The following is a 20,315-nucleotide window of genomic DNA, read 5'->3' on the forward strand; positions in this document are numbered from 1 at the left end:
ATGGAACCCACACAGTTAAAGTAGCAGACTCCAAAATCCAACTTCAGACCAGTGACAAATGGAGTACCAAAGGGCTCAGTCCTGGGTCCTCTCCTGTTTGGCATTAACTTCTCAGAAGTCCAAGCTAATGCAGCAGGTCTTTGGCTAACAAAGTTCGCAGACTGCAAACTAGCTGCCATTATAGAATCGCCTAATGTGGACATTCTACAAAGAGGCCTCACTGGGACTGATGCTTGGTGGCAGTCATGGCCTCAAGCTCAATGCCAAGAAATGCATTGTCATCCCCTTTGGGAAAAACTGTAGCCATGAGCTACCACATAGGTGGTAGCCTACTAAACACCGGAAGTGTGATGAGACCTTAGGACACAGGTGGACAGTAGTCCCTCCTTTGATCGTATCACCACATTAGTAAGGAAATTCTATGTGGCACACCATCACAAAGGGGTTAATTTCTAAAAAGGTCATTGTTCTCTACTCTGCTCTCATCAGACCCATTAGAGTACAGTTCCCCATTTGTCATGTACCGTGCAAGACATCAATTAGGCCACAGAAATACCTCACTAGTAGGATTATTGGCCTCAAACAGATTCCATACACAGACTCTCAAACTCCAGCTCTACTCTGAGGCAATCTCTGCCTAACATACAAATCCTGTTGGACATGCTACACTTAAAGAAGCCCCACTCCCTCTGAGCCACACGCTCCAGGGACCTAAACCTTGCCACCACAATAGACGGAACATGCTGGAGGGATAGATTCCCGTCCCAGAGACTTCCCATGGTTTGGTACAGACTATACATTCATGTCAAGCAAAGCTCCTCATTAGTCTTATTTAAGAAAAATCTCAACAGTTTGATGGGAAGTAGGAAATTCACCGTAGGGAGCATTGCTGTGGGTTCTGCTAGACAGGGCAGCAGGAAAATAACTTTCTTGGGTGGCAAACGTCAGGGAATATTTTTGGCTAGGCTTATATAGACCCCAGGGCTGATAGGTTCATAGGTAGGCACTAGGCTATTACCAGACTCAGATGACCCAAGTATTTGATTTCTGTTAACCCAAAGTTATCTTGGGTCCGATTACAGCAGTCTTGAAGCAGCAAATGTAGAGCGTAGTTTTGCAGGCTTCTTGGATTTCCAGACAGCATTGAGTGCAGTTATGATGCTGTGGATGTTTTTAGGGCAGCTGCCACAATGTCTGTTACCTGCAGATATGCATGGTTTTGCAGTCATCCTATGCCTGAACTTTTTAAGTCAGATTCTGGATTCTACAGGTGGCCAGTCTTTTCGGAACTCTCAGACTAAGGTAAGACAGACTGCAGACAGATCCTGCTCTTCAGTTTCTAGATACCATGGCAACTACACAGCTAAGTCTACCTTTATTAGGAGGGAGTGGAGGATAGTGTAGAAACAAAGAACCACCCAGGAAAAGATACTTAAATCCCAAAGGGAACTTCCAGCTGGGAAGTCACCCTTGGGAGGCAAAAACATGCAACTACCCCTGCAGCATCCCCCATTTCCAGTCCCATTACGCCGCCTTATAGGTAGTCACTCTCCCTGGTTTGTTTGAAACCGATTACCATAGACAAGTAGGTCCTTTCCATCAGGGTTGGCTATGTTATGGGGAAAACGTTTCCTCCACTGACGCATTATACACCTCTTCAAAACCAGTTATTTCTTGCTCATTAAAGATCTCATGACAAGGTATCATTGAATAAGTCCCAAAATAGTTCATGGATAAAGCTTTTATTCCAGCGTTTCCTTTAGTCTCAAAAGTTCCATGTAGGTCCATCCTGAACACTTGTCTGGAGGTACCATCTTTCAAAATGTTCTCTTCACACTTCTTTTTATCCTCCCACAGGCCTTTGTTGTCATTAGATCTCAAGGATGCTTACCTCCACATTGCCATGTGTCCCTTTTGTGGGAGACTTCTCAGGTTTTCATCTGGCTCTTTGCTTATTGTTTATTGATCTACCTTTTGGTCTTTACACTGCCCCACTAATGTTCACAACATACTGTTGGCAGTTACAACCTGGGAGCTGGTTTTGCAGCCTTTGCCTCTTCAGGCCCAATATAGTCTGACACTGCAAAACAGTGGCAGACTAAGCAGATCCTGGACAGACGCTAATGAGAGAGCCAAGTCTTCCAAAACTTGATTAAGATGTGGGAAACGCAAATATCTGTTCCCCCACCCTTTAAAACACACACCTAAAAAGTGTTAGACATTCTTGCAGCTATGCTTGGAAGGCAGATGCTGTCCTAGCATTGGTTGCATTATTTCCTATATGTATTTCCACTTTGGTGATTTCCAAGATACTTCTAAAGATTGAAAGAATTCACAAAGATCATAGTGGTAACCCATTTTGGGCCAGGCAAAGTTGATTCTCCCTTGGAATGTTATTTGTAGTCCTCTTCCACTGTGGAGACCCCTTAACCAGGAAAGCCGGATCACCTGTCCGCTCATGATTGGCAGTAGTTTTACAGTGTCTAGTTGCCAGCCTGACGCCCACTTTCCATGGAAGGCACACATGCACGCACTCACACCTAGGGCAAGTTTAGAGTGTCCAATCCACCTACAGCATGTCTTTGGGATGTGGGAGGAAACTGGAGCACCCGGAGGAAACCCTAGCGACCACTGGAAGGACATGCAAACTCCGCACAGAAGGCACCCCAGCTAAGGATCTAACCGGAGAAACTCTTGCTGCCACAAACTTCCTCACTAAAACCCAGCATTGGGGTTGATTTATTTATTTATTTTACATTTGTTGACCGGGCTAGTCTGGCTGGATACATGTCCATTTTCAGCAGAGGCCCGAGGAGAAAAGCTCCACTAATAAAACTAAGTGACTAACAAATATCACGTAAATAACAAGTAAATAACAAGTAACTAATGCATGCAGGCAACTAAGAGAAAAATTGATATATAGAATAGTAATGGGAAGGCAATTTAAACAAGAAATAAACATCAGTACAGAATCACTATAATTTAAATAACTACTATAGATAGAGTGCTAAAAAAAGATGAAGGGAGAAAAATAGGGACAAGTAGAGGGTTTGTAAAACTTTAGTCATAGAAGTCAGTTAGTAGCAGGGATATAGTGATGAGTACTATTATTAGGATAGATATTTGCACACAGGAAGATTGGAACTGGGTTAGATACATGGAGAGAAAAACAGGTTAGAGATAGTGGAGGGTAACATAAAAAGAGGTAGGTAGGAGTAAATAAGCAGGCTGGTGGGTTGCTAGGTCTACTTCTTGGAGGGAAAGAAGTAGTGAAGTAGGGTAGGTAGAAGAGCAAAATGTAGGGTGAGAGAGAGAGTGGTTGTTTTTTAAGCTCAGTCAGGATTTGAGCAGGGGCATAGCCAGTGAGATTGCAAATGTTTTTTTGTTTGTTTTTTGAAAAGGTGGGGTGAGCTTAAAGTGGTTAGTTCTTTGGGGAGTTTGTTCCAGTGAGATCCTACAGTATTAGCAAATAAGGAGTCACCTGCTTTGTTGTAAGATTTGAGAGTAGCTACTAGAAGTTTGTTGGCTGAGCGAAGGGATGTTAGATTTTTGTATGGAGTGATAAGGTTATTAAGTATGGGTGTATTAGAGGGGTAATGGAGAATTTTGTAGGTGATATGTAATTGCTGTAGGAGAATTCGATTCTGTAGTTCTAGCCAGTTAAGGATTTTGAGATTATGACAATGGTGAGTTCGATATGGGGAACCAGTGGCAAACCTGGCAATACTATGATAGGCTGTGGCTAGTTTCTGGTGGTTAGTTTTTGAAATGTTAATAAATGAGGAGGAGGCATACAGTAGTGTAGATAGGAGATGAGTTTGGGCAAGAGACACTCGGGTAGCTGCAGTAAGAAAGGGCTTAAGTCTGTAAAGGGCACCTATCTTTTTATTAACAGCCTTGATGGTTAGATCAATGTGACAGTCAAAACTCAGTTGATTGTCTATAGTAACGCCTAGGAGTTTAGTGGAACAGTCAGGATTGATGATCGTGCCATTGCCAGATGTGATGGAAAATGAGATAGGGGGAGATTTAAGTGTTGGTGTAAATAGTAATTTGGTTTTTTGGGATTAAGGAGGAGACAGATATGTTGGAACCATTTTTCAGCCGTAGTAAAGAGTTTCTGGGTGGAAGAGTGGAGTTCTCCTGAAGATGAAGCAGAACAGATGAGAGTTGAATCATCTGCATACTGAATACAAGTGGATGTTGGGAGTGAAGTAGCCAGGTTATTTATAAATGTAGAGAAGAGGAGGGGACCTAAGATGGATCCTTGAGGAACATCGATATTGATTGGGAGCTGTGAGGATATATGGCTGTCCCAGAGGACAGCTTGTTTTCTATCATTCAAATATGAGTCAAACCATTGTACTGCTGAAGAGTCAAGTGAAAGTGATGTCAATGTATCTAGGAGTAGTTGATGGTTAACCATATCAAAGGCTTTTGAGAGGTCTAGGAATAGGGCTGAGGAGAAAAGGTTGTTATTGCGATTTCTGTTTATTGTGTCAGTGAAGGAGAGAAGGGCGGTGGAAGTACTATGGTAGGGTCTAAAACCATGTTGTGAGTCTACTAGTAGGCTATTTTGCAAGAGGTGATTTAGGAGTTGTTGGTGAATACAACGTTCCATAATTTTAGATAGAGGAGAAAGTAGGGCTATAGGTCGGTAATTAGAAAGTTCATTAGAGTGACCTCCTTTATGAAGGGGAATAATATAGGAGACCTTCCAGCAGGATGGGATAGTAGATTCGGTTATTCTGTTAATTAAGATCGAGATTGGGTAAGCTAGTTCAGATGCTGCTAGTTGTAGGTATTCAGCTGGTAGTTTGTCGGCTGAAGGGGTGCAGGGTTTAAGTTGAGAGAGTAACTTGCGTATGTGGGCTGTGGAGACTGTGCTAAATTTTAGGGTGGGGGTGTTATTTGGAGGAGAGGTGTGTTGAGGGGAAGGGGGGGGAGTCATGGTGTTAGCTAAAGAGGTGACTGTTTCAGAGAAGAAGTTATTAAAGGTATCAGCTATTATGTTGGGTGAAGTTTGTGCTAAGGTAGTAGGTGTGGGAGTTTTGGTATTCCCTGGATGTAGAAGTTTATTGATTCCGGCCAGAATTTTTAGGGTTGTAATTTTGGTTATGTTGATATTGAAGGTAATATTTTTCTTATCAAGATGGATGAGTTTTTGTAGTATTTCTAAAGTGTTGAAACCGTAGAAGGTCATCAGGGTTTTAGTGGTTCTCCATTTAGTCCAAATTTTATTTCTATCTAGCATAGTTTGTTTGGTTGATTTGGAAAGCCAAGGGGCAGCTTTGGAGCTTATTCTTATTAATCGAGCTGGGGCATGCTGCTGTAGAATTAGTAGGAAAGTGGTATTGAAATAGGCAACTGCTTCGTCAAGTGGGAGGTGTTTTAGAGTTGACCAGTTGCATGCCTTGAGGTCATTTAGGAAGGAGGACAAGTTAAATTTGTTTTTATTATACAGTACGGTAAATAGCTTGTTTGAGAGTATTATCTTTTTGTTTAGTGATATAGGTAAGGAGATGGTCGCTGATATTGTCTGGGAGTATTCCAGTGTTATAAGAATGGGGATTATTGTTAATCAATATCCAATCCAGGATTGCTTGTTTATTGGTTGTTTTGTCAATTCTAGTTGGGGAGCTAATAGTTTGTTGAAAGTTAAAGAGATTAAGGTGAAAGGTAGGTTTGGGAGAGTTGCAGGAGTTCCAATCAATATTAAAGTCACCTAAGATTATAGTTTCTTGAGGGAAGTTGCAGGAGACCCAATTGAGAATATTTTCAAGTGTGTTTAAGTTATTGCCTGGAGGGATGTAGGAACATATTATGTAGATGGCTTTGTTTTTGTTTAGTTGGAGTTTGGTACAGAGTATTTCGGCATTACCTAGAGAGGGAGGTAGCGAGTCCATTAAGGACACTTGTAGCTGGGATTTGTAAAGTAAAGCTACTCCTCCACCCTTTTTGTTAGGACGATCTTGCCTTAAGGTGCTATAGCCAGGTGGGGTGCTTTTGTTGTCTTTTATGCCTGGTTTAAGCCAGGTTTCAGTGAGACAGAGGATATCAAAGGCATAGAAGTCAATTATAGCATGGAGTTGTGTGATTTTATTGTTGATGCTACGAATATTAAGGTGTGCTATAGAGAGGGAGTTATTAGAGAAAGGTGAGCTAGAGATGTCAGCAGAATGTTTAGAAAGGTCATGGTTAAGAGTATTATTGGGGCCAGGGTTGGGGTGGATATCTCCATGTAACAGGGTTTGTGGGATTGGAAATGTCTTTGTGGTTTTGGAGGGTAATAGATAGAACCGTTTTGAGGTTAGCGACCTGATGTGATGTAGTTTGTGGTATAGGGGGGGAAGGTAGGGTGATGATGAGAGGATGTTAGTGTGTGTTTGTTTAGCTTGAGGAAGAATGGAGGTTGTGTGTGTGGCTAAATTAGGAGAATTGATAAGGTTAAGATGTTCATAGGAAGTAAAAGAATAGTGTATTAGAAGGATATTAAGGAGTAGTAGAAGATGAAGAAGTTTAAGGATTAAAGCCATGTTTTTAGTGGGGTGAGGTTAGGAAGGTTGGAAGTAGTAGGAATAAGATGTTAGAGTGAGTAAGGGCAATTAGAAAGAGAATATGAGGAGAGGGGTGTGGTAGTAAGATAGGAGTTTAGAGTTAATGAGTGTAGGTGGGGCAGGTGAGTGTGATAGGAGCAGAGTGAGGTGGGGGTGTGGTAAAGGAAGTATAAAGGTAGGACCCTGGGGGTGGGTGGTAATTGGGGGTAGGGAGGGAGCGGAGTGAGCCCAGAGGCTAACGAGCGGGAAGAACCAGTGGCAGTAAAACAATCAGAGAAAAAGAGAGAAGAACTATGTATGGTGAAGGGTAAGAATAAGACTATAGGGTAGAGTGCAGGGAGGAAGGAAGATGGGTTTTGGAGATGAGACAAAGTAAATGGTAGCTAAGTGAAGTGGCAGAGTAGTAGATTAGAATAGTATGGACAGTATTAGGGGATAACAGGAGGCAGAGTTCTAAGTGAGGATAGAGGAAAACCTAAGGTTTGTGATAGAGAGGGCGCCACCTAGTGGCTAAGTTCAGGAATGCCAAGAGACAGGGCAAGCAGAGAGCTCCCAAAGTGCTGTATCTCGGTAAAGGGGAGAGTTACCACAGGGATAGTGTTGAAGAAAGGAGGGTAGGAGAGAGCGCCTTATCCGCTATGGGAAAGAGGAGGAGGAGGAGGAGGAGGGGGGGGGTAGGCTGCTGGTTAACCTGGGAGGGAGGTAAAACAACCTGGAATACAGTTAGAAAATGCAATAGTAGGACCTACTTTCCAACAGCGACTATGTTGGGTAGACAGTCTTTGTGGGGAGGACGTTTAAATCCTATTCAGGATTATGTTCTTTAATATGGATTCCACAGGGCTTCTTTAGCAGGGGTAAGGCAGGAACCCAAGTGTATACGGCTGAATAACATAAGGGAGAGAGAGAAAGACAACATAAGCACATATAGCAGTCAAGGATATAGGTAACAGATAAATAAAAGTTGTGCCTTACATACTAAAAGCTATGTCAATACAGTAACCAACCCTCACTCACAGTATAATCAGGCGTAAGAGAGGGAGAAATAAACACAGGTTATGTAATACAGCCAGCTTACAGATATGTGCAAACTATTTGTTGAGTTAAAGTAAAAAGCATACAGGTAAGTAGTCTGACCCTATGCAGTATAAAAGTAGGAGGCAATCAATTGAACAACAGCTCCAGGAAGTTACAGTTCTGAGTAAGGCAAAAAACAAGCTATGGTAACATGTACATAAACAGCAAGGTTATCTACCTAGTAATCAGTAATTACAGATTCTATCACCTTCATTGAGGAGATGTGTAAGCAGGGGAAAATGGATATCTAGTATAACACAAAAAAGGCATAGAGATACTGTCAACTAAAATACAAGCATTGATAGGAATGTTTAGCGAATTAGCTTTAGGATATGCTGTCGCCTTCCCTTATCATTCTACAGACACTTTCCTAACGATCAAGGCAATAAGTGCCCAAAAATGTTATACAGTCAAGTAGCTAGTACGCTCAAAGTTACAAGTAAACAAGCAGTATAATCAGCGTTTCCTCATTACCATTATCAATTCTATGCAAATGTTGCTACCAGCTGTAGAACCCAGTATTGCGTAGTTGGGGGACCACGTGGCTGCTAGGGTAAGCTTAACTACTCGCCTAAATGAATCTACGCTGGAATAAGCATAAGGAGTGCGCTCTGCCCATTCATATAGCCGCCTGACAGAACATAAAAGCACACATATAGTCAGCAGCCGAACAGCGGCATGGGCTTACACGCAAACGCTGGTAACAGCTAAGGAATATGCCACCACTCACTAGCGCTGCTTCCTGGATAAAGTACAAATAATTGAAAGGCGCAAAAACTGTAAATACAGTAACTATTTTATAATCGCAGCCTTAGAAACTAGTAAAGCGTAGTTGGGGAAACCACGTACTAGGGTAAGCGTTATCTACACCGCTGACTGAGTTATCGCTATAATAAGCTACTGAAAGAGTGATGTTGCTGCCTGATAGGATCTAAAGGAGCACATATACTGTAGGCAGACGAGCATCGGCTTGAGCTCACAAGCAACACTGTTAAAGCTGAGGAATGAGCCCCTAAACTAGCGATGCTACCTATATAATATAAAGATTAAAAAGCGCCGAGAGTGTAGGGGACCAACAGTGGCTAGGCTCAGACACAACGCAGCTAGAAACTGCGGAATAAGCAGCACTCTTGATGCGCCCCAGCAGAGCAATTGAAACTGACACATGATTCTGTTGATTCCTTTTAAGCACTTGTTCCATGGGGAAATGCAACAGGGATTTATGGGGGCAATAACTGCAACTAGAAAATTTTCAGTTGAGTGAATGTTTTCTAGGTGGTGCATAGCCATTAACAGAGCCCCTGCTTTTATTAAGGTGGATATTATGGCCATAACAGCTTCTGGTTATGGATTCCTCTTTTCTTTTTGGTCGAAGGTGTAATGCTCACACTGCTGTACTAACATATAGGTAGCAATGCACTGCTACCTTAATCTCTGGCAGTCTGCCAAAGTTTAGAGCTCCTCATCTTGTCCTCAGGACACTTTTTTTAATGCTACAGTAAGAGAAGTATCTCTGAGAAGATGCTTCTCTGAATTTTCAGCTGCTGAGTTCAGGTAAGGACCTTTTTGTTTTTTTCTCCCTCTGCCTTTTTTCTGTCATGGCTTGAATATTGTATTCTGTTGCTTTGACGGTTTTCTTTTTTCTGATTAAAAACAGAATTGTGTACAATTTCTACTTGACTAGCACAGTATAGGCCTCTGTTTAAAAGTTTTATTTGGAGGTTTTGACAGGAAAGCTTGTTGATGTAACCCCAAAGAAAAAAATGCAAAGATTTGAGGTGATTGAGTGGATTAAAGCACTTTAAACCATACAAGTTTTAATCTCAATTTTGTCAATATTTTGTAGGTTAAACAATTCTGACAATTTTTCATCAGTTTTTGACTTTGTCTTATCGAATCATTTTGGGATATATCCATTCATTTTTGATTGAAACTAGACATTGTTTCAGTAATAACTGACAAAAGTACCCAGTGGTGTAAAGTTTTATTTTCTTCAGTGCATTTTGTCTAATACTGTTTTAGATTTACTCATTTAGTGTTGAAAACTAACCTTTTATAAAATTGGTGAAATGTCGACACATTTTGCTTTCTGAATTATGGAAAATACTGTCATTTTCATTGCAGTTTTCAGATTAGTATCCCTCCAGAGTCTTTAGATTGATGTTTAGATGGAGAAGTGACATTTGCCCATCCTCTTACTGGGCTGACTGTGCAGCCAGTATTGAGCTTGGATAGTTTCTTGACCCCCCGACTTGATGGATTGATACTGTGCCTCCCTTCCCCAAGTATCTGCCTCTTGTGCACAGAACAAAAAACAAAAATCAAGAAATGTACCTCAGCCTACAGCTTAAATACTCAGTAACCCTTAGCAGGCTCTTGGACCACTCGCCCTTTGCCTCTAGGTTCCATGGTATGTTCATTGTACAACTATGCATGACATGAAGGTCAGACATGCCCTGTGGGGTTGTGCTAGTACCTGGTTCATTTAAGGAAAACCAAGCTCTCTAGGTGCAGAGAAATTCAGCAGTGTAGAATCTGCCAATGTTACACCTACCCCCAGGGATTCTAAATTGTAATGTATGTAAAAGGGCTGAAGACCCACCATGTTGCAGGGCAACAGTCTTGACTGGGTTCCACCTCGGGTGGCAGCTGTGGCTAGATGCATTGTTCAGGCAGTTGATATGGGTGCAAACCCAGATTGAGTAACATTGAAGCTCACAACCCTGCTCAGCCATCCAGAGATCCTGTTTTTGAAAAGGATTCGTAATCTGACATTTCAGAAGTGTTGGGAGTCTGCTCAGTTTGCTTCCTCTAAGGAGGAACAGGTGCAGAAGACTAAACGGAGGTTTTCTTTTCCCCATATGCCAGCAAGATCTGGGGATGTATTCAGTTGGGAGCTTATCTGGCTGTTCTGAGGTCAGTGGAGTATATGAACTTTTGGATATGAGGCCCCAGACGTAGCAGCATTTCCTCCATTACTCCCAGCATTACAGGATTTTTAAGGAAACTTGTAATTCTCTATCGAATTTGAGTTTTTTTGCTTAAGTGTTTAAGAAATTCATGATGTGCTCAATCATGCCTGGTTAAAAGTCCTCTAGTCTGCATGCGTCCCCAGCGACATCTTCAAACAAAATGTTTGTCTTCATCAAACTCAGTCCTTTCAGATAAGCTAGGCAAGTGGCTAGAATTGCTGGGAAAGAAGCTAGTGCAGTCCAGCATGGTAGCCTTTAAGGTGTTTTTAACTGACACTGTTATGTGGAGGCTTCTCCTAAGGTGCTGTTAAGGTGCATGCATATTTTAGACAAATTCATTGCATTGTTACCTACTGAGCAAAATGTTAGATATTGTATTTAATGTTTTTCAAGTGTCTTGAACATGCTTTAGTGTGTGCCTTAGAAGGGGCTGATAATTCTAGAATTGCACCGATGTCTGCGTGGATAAGGAGGTATGCCTGATTCCATGGTCTGAGTTGATCAATGCTCCACTTGATTCTGATGGTTTCGAACAGCAGCTAATCAGATATTTAAAATACTAGTATGACAAAGATGAACCAATGCAAGGAGCTTGTAAAAATGCTCCATTCCAAAGTAGTAATAAGCAGCAGCATTTTTGGCGGCTCAAACAAGTCCTAGCTGAATAAAAGCCACGACAGCAAAAAATGGCAGGACAAGAACTCTGCCAAACCCAACAAGAGTTTCCTTTCCAAAAAGGATCCCCCCTCCAACTGAGGCATGTCACCTGTCATTCCCAAGCCCCTTTCTGTGTGCCTCAGCTCAAACGTTGGCTTTTAAGAAGGTGGCTTGGTTGTCAGTTTCCAAAAATGTGCTCAGCATTGTTGGCAGAGTTTACAGTACAGGCAACAGTGGAAGGAACATCCACCTCAGTTTGTGGGGGTACTCCCTCATATGTTGGACTAGATAATGTTCCCTCCTGTAATCCAACAAATGGTAGACTTGGCTATTGCCCTTCTGTGGAAAGAATGAAAGGTTTCTACTCCAGAATTTTCCTGGTTCCCAAAAGCACCATTGTGGAGACTGGTGTTGGACTTATCCTTTTCTGAATAAGTTTGTCAAGATAAAGTTCAATGTTGCTCATCCTGCTGACAGAGCTGCTTTGGCTTGGCCACTGCTTCATGGTGACCCTGGAGTTAGAGGGTGCATCACCATAGCCCCATTTCTTAGGAAGTAGAGTTGTCTGGTTTACACTGTCAGTATTAGGCACTGCCTTTTGAGCTGTACATTGCCTTGAGTGTGCTGAGTGCCTTGGTATGGTAGTGGCTCAGTGGCAGACTTGGTATTCACATCTTTTCTTGCATGGATAACTTGCTGATATGTGCAGGGTCTGTATCCAGTTATTTGGCATCACTAGAGAAGGTCTTGAGCTTTTTCTTCTACCTAGGGAGAAGTCATGCCTGACCCTAAGACTTCTCTTGGGATGCTTAAGACTCCGACAAACGAATGGGCTTTCTTCCTGAAGACAAGGTTCTGTCTTACCAGATTATTCAGGAATTCTCCATCGGTTCATAGCTGTTTACTAGACTAACAACCACAAGGGCCTTTTTAAGCCCAGCCATGCATCCCAAATCTCTGACTAGTTCTGGTACCCTTGATAAGTGTAAGCATGGGCCTGGGAGATCCATTTACAGGTTACCTGTTTGCATCCAAGACATACGTGCCAAACCAGGGATGAATTTCTGGTTTCCCATCCAGTTGTCCAAGTTGCACTTGAATTGGATTAGGGAGGAGCTCTGCTTCACATAGAATACAGGGATAGGGCCTTGAGGCAGTCTGCATTGAACATATTACTTGTGCCCTGTATTCTTTTAGTGAGGAACTTCTACGGACAATTCCAATTGGATATGCCTGGTTAGGTACATACCAGAGGGGACTTTGTACTCTATTCGACATTCATCAGCGCTGTTGTTCAGTGGAACAATTACTTCCTTGGACTTGGATGCCATACATTTGATTCCAAGTTGCACAACATAGAATGATTTCCTCACTACTGTAGACTCATGATGATCAAAGACTGGACTGTGTCTTTAAGTCCCTGACTGGGTTAACTCTAAAGGGTGTTGATTTCTCCATGAGAATCTTCGCCTCCGGAGTTCCTAAAAATTCTAAGACTTGGTGATCTGATGTCCTCTTTATTTCATTATCCTGTGAATATTGGTTCCGATCCTCAAAATTGAGCGGCTACTTTTTTACAGCTTGAGCTTCCTGGCTTGGAAATGCTCCCAATACCCACAATGACCCCCCCCCCCCCCAACGTACTCCAGATCTCGCTTGCCATGCTTTGCTTCAGCAGTGAGTTTTCCTGGCTCTTGAGCTTCTTCCAGTGAATGTTGATTGAGTGGCTTTTTTCTTGTCTGTTAAGACTTGTAACTTGCAGTAGTTACTTTCTAGTTTAAACTTTAACCCTTTTTTACTCTTGGTTTCTCTGGGGCTAGTCCTTGGTCTCCTTTTCCAGAAAGTCTTTACACTGAGAAACCCCAAGGTTTTAAGAAATGTGCTTGTGAGCAGAAGATTCCATTGTCTGATGCCCACAGGGAGTGTTTATTACTTGGGATCTTCTCATCTTAAGGCTCCATGCTCTATTTTGTCAGGCCTTCCACCCCTGGGCTCTGGTGGTCAGGAGTAATCTGGTCCTTAAAGGCTTGCTACCGCCTCCTGCCATCCTGGAGGTGCTGTCAACTTCACGGGCTCAACCCCCTCCAAAGAAGTCTTACGACTCCTAGAGCAGGAAGCAATCCTGTGCATTCTTCCTTGGAGCTGCTAAGTCCTGACATTATCGGACCTGACTTATTGGCACTGAGCTCATTTCTTACCGCTTTTCCCCCTTGGTCACCCTCCATTATCCCAGGGCAGAGTGATTTGCCACCAGCTCCTACTTTGTTGGTACCCAGCTCTGCTCCAACAGTACAGGTTCTAAGACCTCTGTCCCGATTTTTCCCAAGAGATCTTTGAGACCTCTTTCATAAGCATCTTCCATGTCTTCCCAAAACCTTTCCTAAAAGGACATTTGCAGAATGATGAGGCAATTCCTTGAGTTGATTCAGTTTGGGTTAGTTTCTGCTCTGTACACATCTGGATCTGAGAGGTTCCCCTTTCTGACCTTTGGCTCCTTCTCCGATCTGCCCCTCTGTTTTGGAGTCTTTGATGCCATTGCTGTCTGTGTAGATAGTCTGAGGTGAAGAGGAAATCTTTTTCCCCGACCTGCTGGGCTCCAATGGCTTCTCTCCAGTGTCTTGGAGCCATAGCTTGGGCCTGTTCTGGGTGCGACTTCTACTACAAAGCTTTAGGTGCTTCCCCTTGGAGCCTCTGCCTTTGGTAGCTTGCCTCCTGACTCTCCCTTTGGAGCAGGAGGCTTGAACTCTCCATGAGGTGTCTGCTCTAGTGGGACGGCTTTTGATGTGGTGGAAAGTTTTCTTATCCAGGCAGACCGTCTGCTCTGCTGATACCCCCCCCACCCATACTGGTGTGGTGCCAAAGGCCTCTGTTTTGCTGCCTGGACAGCTTGTCCCCCAAAGCCTCCATTTTCCTAATGACTGAACCCCAGGCATCTCCCCAAGGTGGAGTATGGCGCAGTGGTGCAGCAGTAGCATTGTTGCCTCACAGCAAGAGGTTCTCCGGTTCGATTCTCTGCTGGCGTTACTTCAGTGTGGGGTCTGCATGTCCTCCCTGCATTTGTGTGGGTTTCCTCTGGGTGTTCCGGTTTCCTCCCACATTACAAAGACCTGCATCTGGAGCCTTTCACCCCGGTCCTCCAATGAACATTGGCTTCATTCCAAGTTGGACTTTCCCAGTTAACAAATGTTTAAATGAATAAATAAAATAAAATCTTTCAATACCGCCCTGCTGTGTCCCACTGAGGTGGTCCCTTGAAAGCAGCTGTATAAAGGGAGATGCAATGAATCCCCTATGGAGTCTGTTGCTACAGGCACAGATGTTGAAGGGGGAAAGAGTCCCTAAAGTCAGCACTTGACATTTTGAAATCCTGCGTCAAAGGGGTTGTTGGTCAGTTCAAAACCCTTTGGAGTAATCGGTGTTGGAGGTTTTGGATTGAGCCCATCTACCTGGGTGTCTCTACTATCTGGCTGACTCACTGATTCAGCTGGTGCACAGAGCCAATCCTGAAAACAGAAGATTCTCCGTGTTCCCACAGACCATTTGTTTTGTGCCAAGGGTATCCCTGTATATGCCATGGTTGTGGAGGCAGCTACCAAGAAGGAGCTTGGCCAGGACAGCTCCTCTGTTCATCCCCAGAATAGTCCCAAGTATTGGACAGTCTTGGCAAGAGTCTACACCTCTTCCACATTCACCTTGAGGCTGTTTAACTACTTGTCACACTTTGAGGCTACAAAGGGACTTAGTAAAGGAACTTTTTAGTTCAACCCCAGGGTCCATGTTCGCCAAGCATCAAACCTTTTTCTCCAGACTAGCCACACTACAGTCACTAGCCGATGCTTTCAGGACGTTGATTTTCCTTGCTGCAGAGGGTATCTCTGGGGCTGTGGTTCGGCATTGCCATGAGGCATCATGTCTGGATGAGGCTGTGCAGTTTTGTGGAGCCTTTCAAACAAGCCTCAAATAACCCCTTGGTCTCCACCTTGTTTAGACCTACTCTTTGTGAGACTTTCTCCCGAAGTGAGAAGGATGGAAAGACCTAATCTACCATTGGAATAAGTTTCCTCCACGAAGGATCTTCTCTAGGAACCACTGTGGAGTAAGAAAATGTGGTTTTGAAAGTTGCAGGGTCCTTTTCTGGGCACTTGAATTTTCCTCCCAGGGCAGTGTGTGGAATAATCAAAATGTAAGATGCCACCCATGCTGCTGCAGGGGTCCATAAAATCGGGGGTCACTGGAAACATGTCAGGACAAGCTCTTTCAGTGATCCTGAACAGTTGCCAGACTCCTCTGTAGGTAGTTGGCGGGGATGGCAGTTCTCCTTGCACCCAGAAGCCTGGGAGCCCATCACATCACAAGCAACAAATGGGTGCTAAGGAACATATCCAAAAGATACTGCATTCCCTTTCTATAAATTCCCAGGAAAAAAATTTCCTCCCAGATGTGCCACTCGGAGGGATGACACTGCCCATGGGTTCTCTCTTGTAAGAGTCCAAGAGATTCCCCCCGATTTAGTGTCTGAGCTTTTAATCCAGATTCTTTAGTACCCAGAAAGACAAGCGACTTCAGACCTATTCTGGATTGGACCACTCTGAGCAAATAGATAAAGCATACTGACTTCAGAATGGTAGCAATCCAGTCCATCCTGCCTCTCTTGAAGGCTGAATGGATATGCTCTGTGGACCTGAAGGACTCTTACTATATAAAAATACACTCCAGGCAGTTCCTACATTTCAGGCTGGGAACCAGTCATTACCAATTTAGGTCACTCCTTTATCTCACCACAGCTCCCAGGGTGTTCAAATGCTTGGCAGTGGTGGCAGCACATCTCAGGCTGCAGGGTTACCAGACTTTTCCGTATCTAGATGACTGGCTTCTGACCACTCCAACTAGGCATTTAGTCATTCAAGCTAGAGACTACTAAATACAGCTAGCCTCAACTGATAACTATCAACATGCAGGAATCCCAGCTGGATCCGGTTCAGGTCATAGATTTCATTGGGGTTCATCTCAATACAAAGACATCCTGTGCTTAACTGACAGGGTAATGAATTTAAATTAGACAAATTCTAACCATATGTCAGCTGCCAGTTAATTTCTCAGGGCTTTTTGTTCAATGATGGCCACGATAACTCCTGCCCATGGCTTATTTCCACATGATATTCAGTGGACATTGGTTCATGGTCACTACTCAGGAATCATCTGTCTTCCCATAACTGTCACAGGTATGTAGAGAATCTCTGCTTTGTCTTCACTCTGCAGACATTACTCAAGGATGTCCATCCTCAAACACCATGTTGACCTTGGATGCCTCCCAGGTAGGGTGGGTGACATTGTCTGTCTGGGTCGCAGTCAAAGGCATGTGGACGTCCCAGGAGACCAAGTTGCATGTCAGTGTACTGGAGATGAGTGGTTCTAGTGTTGCAAGAACTTGACAGCTTTCTTCCTGTGGGAACTATTGCAGTCCAAACTGAGTACATATCAGTAGTGTGGTACATCAAACTGGGAGGAACCAGGTCCTACCTCCTATGTCAAGGTGATAAGGGTTTGGCAGTTGGTGATTTCTTCCAACAGCTTCCTGGTAGCAACACACATTCTGGGGGAGTCCAACATTAGATTGGCTCAAGTCATATTACTGATGCCTCACGAGTGGTCTCTGAATCGGTCAGTGGCAGATGTGAGCTTCCACAAATGGGTCTTCCTTGCTGCAATCTGTTTGCATCACCTTGCAACAACAGATGCTGCAAGTACTTTGCTTTGATCCCTCCTCAGGGGCAGTCACTCAGGGATGCTGTTTTTCATGCTTGGCCCTCTGGTCTTCTATATGCCTTTCCTCATGCCACTAATTGCCAAGTTCTTACAGTAAGCTTTCCAGTTGCAGAGCAAAGTAATCCTCATTGTCCCCTTTTGGAAGACTTCACTTGGGAGCGGTCAGTGCAAGTGCAGGCTGCTTGGGGGCAGGAGGACTGCTGGAAGCACATCAGTGTCGAAATGTTGGTAGTGATCCATGTCTGGAAAGTCCTTCACCCTGTATGGACTCTAGATCCTCTTCCTGTTGCAAACAGCACCACAGTGATGTGGGACCTCCTCAAACAATAGGTATGTCATAATCTGTGCTGCTTGATAGTGATGGCCTGGGAGCTGGCTTTTCAGCTTTCTGACTCTTCAGGCATCGTATGTTTATATCAGAGGAAAGTCATGGTGGAGTAAGCAGATCCCAGGCATACTTGCATGAGTGGTAACTCAAGACGGTGGTGATCAGGATCTAGTCCCGATGTGGACATCTCCTCAAATTTGTTAATCTCCTTTCAAAGCGGACAACTGGAGGGTTTCTACTGTGGACATCTTTGCAGCCATGCTTGTAGGACATATGCATTCTCATTCCCTTGGACAAGAATGGTCTTGTCAGTTTCCACCCTTTCCACTGATTTGCAAGGTACTTCTAAAGGTTCAGAAAGAAATGCCCAAGATCATTGTGGTGACTCACTTCTGACCCAGGGAATCTTGGTTCTCCCTTCTAATGGTATTGGCCAAGGACAACTGCCACAGACTTCCTCACACTCTGGATTTGCTCTTTCTTAGGGTCAATAGGTGCCCCTCATTTTGGAGCAGCTACAACTAACAGACTAGATTCAATCTTGACTTTAGGTACTCCTTGAAGGATGTGCAGCAGGTGTTGGAGGCCAGAAAACATGCTTCTAGAAAATTATTTACAAATGGATGAGGTTTTCTAAGTGGTACACAGCCTCAAGGGAGTCTGTTAACCCTTTAACATCCATCTGGTTTTGAAATATTTGTGAGCTACTTGAGGATGGTTTATTCTATGTCCATTAAGGTGCATTTAGCTGTTTTGTCTAATGATGTATCCTCATTTTAGGTAAAACACGTCATGAATGGAGTATTGCGTTTCAGATCCCCTTGCAAGCTAATTCCTCCTTGGTACCTCAACTACATCCTGCAGAAATTGGCTTTGGCACCTTTTTAACTAGATGCTTAGGCTGCTATGAAGTTAACATAAACTGTTTTGCTTATTGCTGTGATATGTCTGCAAGGCGAGTCTGTGAGCAGCAACTCTGACTAGCTTACCTGATTTCCCATAGGAATATAGGGGTTGTGTTGTGCATTAATCCCTCTTTCATGCTGAAAGTGGTCTTGATTCACCTTCAATGCAACCTCTTGTGGGCTTCCAAAAACCTAAGAATAAGGGAGAGAATACTTTCATACCTTGGTTGTGCATCAGTAGCCAAGGTAGTGCCCGACAATGAAACCCTTTAGGAAGACCAAGAATGTTTATGCTCTGCACAGGGGCAAAGGTCAACATGTAGCTAAGCAAAGCATTGCACACTAGTTGTTCTCTGGTATTTTTTTGTTATACTCACCATGGCAAAGTAACGGAGCACTTTTCCTCTTCACTGGTGTATTGGAAAGGAGTGGGCTCTTAACCTATTCTAGAGGCAACAACTTGGCCCTCTGTCCATACCTTTACTAAGTGCTAAAAGATGGGTATCTTCTAAATCCAGACCAGGCTTTGCTAGGACTGCTCTCTGGGTGCAGCTGGACCCTTGGCCTTCCTCCCAGGTTTGGTAAGCTGTGGGAATATATCCTTATGCCAGTAAGGCAGTGTTTGAACGTGGCCCAGTTGTCAGAATTCAACTTAACTGTAGGAGTAGATGTCTGTAGAGCAGTGCCTTATTGACAGTGACCACCCACCATTCCCCTTTTTTGGAAGTACATAGGTTGAGGTTAGAGTTGCTGTTATGCTCAAGTTACTGTATTTTTGTTTGGAGCAGTCTGTTCACAAATTTGCATTTTTTATCTCTTCCTTTTGGACCCTAGAAAACTTAAAGGTAGTCCATATATTGTCGGGTGATTCATCACACGCACAGTCATGTAGGGGAGGAGCTCTGAGCTTTAAACTGCCAGAGAGGGTAGCAACATCTGCTGTTGCTGGCAAGTGGGACTTGCACAACTGTACTTTGCATGCGCGACCACTTCAAAGGCAAATGCCTCCTCGCTGGGATCTCCACTGTTCTTGAAAGTTGACCTTATCTACTTTAAAATCTGCCTGTAGAGCTGATTTAAGGTTCATTATTTGGAAGTCTGTTACTGATTGCTCTTACATCTGCAGGACAAGTCTCTGAGCTGCAAGCTGTCATGGTGGGCTAACCTTGTCTTTTAAAAAGAGTTGTTGCACAGTAATCAATCATTCACGTTTAGTTTCTGTATTTACTTTGAACCAAGCCAGCAGTCTGCCAATGTTCTGTGATCCAAAACAAGGGAGAAAAGATTCTACATAAAATACATGTGCCCAGGCAGTTCAGGTACTATTTTGAGCAGCTGTTTGTTCCCTATATTGGGGGGGGGGGGCTAAAAAGTCAACCTATCTCTAAGGAAACTGTTGCATGATGGTTGTCCATTGTTTTGTTACTCCCACTGTAGTAAATCTTTTCTGGCCAAGGTTAGTTGACTTAACTCATGTCTTTTCCCCAAACGCTGTATTGGAAAGGAGTGAACTCGAAGCATTCTAGAGACAGCGACCTGGTCCTCTGTTCATATGTTTGCAGAGCAGTATATAAATTGGATTATTTTTCAACGTCCAGATCAGGCTTTAAGACAATTCTCCAAGAGCTCCTTGATCCTTACCTTTTACTTCCAAGTAGGGTAAGCTTTGGGAAACTACCCAAAATGCCACTGAAGCATTGAGAATGAACGCAAGGCGTGCTTAATTCTAATGGTAGATGTTCAAATCACTCGCTTCCTCAATGGCAGCACCCGCTCATGACCCAGATTGAAACCCACACTTAACTATGTACAACTGTTTGATTTTTTTTTTTTTATATTGTGATTTCAAATTTACTCTTGCTAGATTACATCTAGGTACGTCTGCTTCATGGAAGTGAAAAGCATGAACACAATCTTCCTGTCAAAGCTGAAGACTTCCCCCTCGGGATATGCTCTCTGCCAGCCAGCTATCACAAGAGGAGAGGGAGGGAAGTCTGAACTTTTGAAGGCTAGCCAGGAATGGATTACATTGATAACCCTAAATGCCCCTAAG

General features: G+C 43.5%; 1 protein-coding gene across 1 annotated transcript in view; it reads left to right on the plus strand.

The window, feature by feature from the left end:
- POLR2B (RNA polymerase II subunit B) overlaps nt 1–20,315 on the plus strand; it is a 1,548,892-nt gene that overhangs the window by 78,622 nt on the left and 1,449,955 nt on the right. The window lies entirely within an intron of this gene.

The sequence above is a fragment of the Protopterus annectens genome, chromosome 17.part0 (genome assembly GCF_019279795.1).
Source record: "Protopterus annectens isolate FY-2018-M chromosome 17.part0, PAN1.0, whole genome shotgun sequence".
In the NCBI taxonomy this organism is placed as follows: Eukaryota; Metazoa; Chordata; order Ceratodontiformes; family Protopteridae; genus Protopterus; species Protopterus annectens.